Source organism: Octopus bimaculoides, chromosome 3, assembly GCF_001194135.2.
Source record: "Octopus bimaculoides isolate UCB-OBI-ISO-001 chromosome 3, ASM119413v2, whole genome shotgun sequence".
Taxonomy (NCBI): domain Eukaryota; kingdom Metazoa; phylum Mollusca; class Cephalopoda; order Octopoda; family Octopodidae; genus Octopus; species Octopus bimaculoides.
In genome coordinates, this window is record NC_068983.1 from 51,311,872 (window position 1) to 51,315,808 (window position 3,937).

Sequence of the window (3,937 nt, forward strand, 5' to 3'; positions counted from 1 at the left end):
TTCCAAATATATGAACGAGTTAATCGATCAATTATTCATTAATATTCATAAAGAAATTCCCCTCGCGTTTATCATCAGTTTAGAAAACAAAATTTCACATACAGTACAACATTGCATTGTATCTTCATTTGTATACGCATACACAGTACTGATTTGGTGAGGTAAAATGCTTTGTCTCAGCTTCCGATTTATAGGTTAAAGCTTCTAAAAACAGTAGCATTATATTTTAATATGTAAGAAATCAAAAATGAAATGCTACACATTTACAAGAATAGAAGCTCCGAGCATAATATGGCGTCATCTAATTGTACAAATGATATTCGTAACATATTGTGTTCATTTTCATGCTTGGGAAGATACAATAAGGGCCGCTTGCCGTTGTTGGAGTGGCTTATAAAGATGCAAATTCCTTTCAAATATCGTTAAACCTAATTTATTCATCTTGTATTTAATAGCATCTTCTTACATGAACATTATTGGAAAACGTGGAATGGCCATTGTTATAATCAGTGCTAACCTAGAGTAAAGAAAAGAAAATTTACATATGATTCCTTTAAAGAAATAAAAATGAAGTAAAACGAAAGAGTAATATTAAACATTAAGAAAATTACTGTGACTGAATATAATATTTATCGTAATACATCATTCGTTTAGGTACGTTAACGTTATTGATGTTATTCTGTACTGCTGCAAGATTTCCGGCCGCAACATCTCCCATCCTTACCAGATTGCGGTTTAGTTATTGGGGGAATAACGCAAGTAATCTGAATACACACACTACGTTGGCCTCTAGCAGACATATACAGAAAAATTGTAATTTTCATGAAACCAACTGGTAATAAATTGATGATACCTCCACAAGAAAATAGGTGTTATTACCTTCAAGAGGATCTTCAATTCCTTACTCCATATTCTATGTTCGTCATTCATATAGCAGTACGATCTTACCAAATGCATTAAAAAAGTACCAATATTTATTTTCAAGTGCTTCATAGCGAAATATTTCGTAATAATTGTAGGCACACCATGCAAGCTCTTGCGCGGTAGGAAGTCTTTCGGATTACAAGATACATTGGTATCAATGTTCTTGAAGTGATTGATATGAATGAGTCGTGCGTCACACGTGCAACATATTGATAGAGGTTTCTTTATCCTTCAATTCCTATGCACTCAACTTTCCATTTTGTGGAGAGAAACTGGCTTTCACTGTAGCACCCCTAAGGGATATAAATCTCCGAAACATCGTTTGTGAGCAACAACATATGCACACACGCTCACACACAAACCCACACACGTACAAATACACATACACGAATATGCATGTGTGTGTTTGAATGTATATATAGATGTAAATATGCGTATGTGATATTCTGATATCTAAAATTAATTTTGGAATTGGTATTAATATTTTATCCATTTCAGAATATTCATTCCTGAAATAGTCCATCTATTTCCAAATGTTTTACATAACAACTTGTATAACAAAATACAAACATTTGAACAGAGAATTTATAGCAGCTGTATGACATGATGCAATTTCTCTCAATGTTACCATACTTATTTTTGTACCCAATAATTGCTAATAAATTATTGGTAAGAAATTCTTTCGAATATATTCTCTAATTAGAAATGCGAGAAAATATTACAGAATTAAAAGCAAAAACTGAATATTTATCTGGTTTAGTCAGCATGACGGTGTTCAATCAATAATACTGCGTTCGGTTAAACCTGATGATATTGTTGTTGTATATGCACAGCTCAAACATCACTCAGTAGATATCTAGTTACTATAGAATTCACGCTACTTAGAATATGTATTTGGTGACCTTTTTAAAGGGGTTTGAAGCAATAATATGCAGTGTAAAAAGAGAAGTAGACAGATGTCTATTGTGGTGAATTTATAAGAGATACAGACCCAGAAACGTTTCTGAGATCTAACATCAAATTATCAGAACAAAAATTGTATACATACATACATTTCCAATATCAGAAGTTAAATATGCATACATGAAGAGGGGTTGTATACATACAAGCAAAGTGTCATACAAGACTTTACGTTAAACCCAATAAACTTAACAGGAATATCGGTAAAGAAATTAGTCTATGCTGAACTAAAATCCGGAGCGTTAACTCACAGAGGATATGCTTTAGCAATACAGAAACAGGAAATAAAATAATACTTGATGCACTAAACTGATGCACATGACTGTAAACTCGTAGATAAGTGAATATATGCAGGCCCTCTAGAAGATACAGTGTAGACTTCAACTCCATAGTAATTAGACCATGGTGCGAAATATATATAACACTAATCACGATAAAAATTTCTTTTCCACTCTAGGCACAAATCTCAAACTTTGGGGGATTGTGGGGGGACAGTCGATTAGATCGACTCAATACGCAACTGGTAATTAATTTGTCCACTGCGAAAGGATGAAAGCCAAGTCGACCTCGGTGGAATTTGAACTCAGAACGTAAAGACAGACGAAATACCGCCAAATATTTTACCCGGCGTGCTAACTTTTCTGCCAGCTCGCCGCTTTAAGACCACTATAAAATAATGATATTGATTATATAAATGTAGGAAGATACACAGAAGATGAAGGAATAACTGCTTGTAATATGAGAGCATACTTGTGAACAGTCACTGTCAAAATATTCCGATACACCAATCCAAAAATGTGGCCATAATGATGAGAAAGAAAACTTCTAATCAGCAGAAAACAATTACAAGCTATGAATGGTACTGGAAATATAGGTAAAAATATTCAAAATTTCAGTAAAAAAATACTCAATACCATGCCTCCACGCTCCAGAACACGTATATATACATATGCATATGCATCCATACATCCATACATGAATCCATCCATACATACATGCATATATATATACAGGTATATTTATATTCATGTGTATAGTAGTGAGTGTATGTTTGCGTGTGTTTGTATGTGTGTGTTTGTGTGTGTATATGTGCGCATAAACATTTGAATACATTATATATAAACAGACACATATATAAACCATATGCACGTCTACTTAAATATTCATTGACTTCCGGCAGTATTTCAAATAATAATTCACTTAGAATCCTGTGGTGTAATCTTATTTGTCTAAGGAATTTTTATTTTCCGTAAGTAGTCAAATACCATAATCCGCTTGATCTTAAAGAATCAAATCTTATCTTTGGCAACGACCCAAATCTTTCCTTAGCTGACCATGCGTCGAACTTCTAATTCCCCTACCACAAACTTCAGAAACGAAATTTTGACAGACAAATTGAGAGATAATAACTCAGTTTGATATGAAAATCGCTGAATACAATTCCTTAATAAATATGTTGTCATTAGTTGACATCGATTAGGCTTGGCTATAGAATAAGTAAGTGTGAGAGATTGGAAGTCAATCGTGTTCATAACTATGATGCATAATTTACTCAGACTTCTGATTATCATATGTACTAAGTATTGATGAAAGTCTTCTATTACAATCGTAGCGACCACCAAAATACGAAAACGGTTACTCTTACCCCAAATTCACAGCAATTTTCCCTATTTATTCGTTATTCTCATTCCGGCACTGCTCATTTCTCGTTATTGAACATGTGACTGTAATTGACCCCAATACATTTTTCTTGCTCGTTTTCAGCATTGGTATGCAAAAGCCCAGTACGAACACTATCCGTGTTGATCTCATACACCCAGTGAGCGAAATGGACATAGTCCTTTACACAAGTGGAACGGAACGAATAAATCATAGTTGATTATATGCTTGCTGTTAGTATTGCTCGTTAGAATCATGTCAATGACGATCGAACATTCGTAATCATAAGCATTCATGCTATTACCAAGCAATTCTGTTAAAGTAACAAAGAATAAACTGTACTACACACGCACAAAGACACACACACACACACACACACACACACACACACACA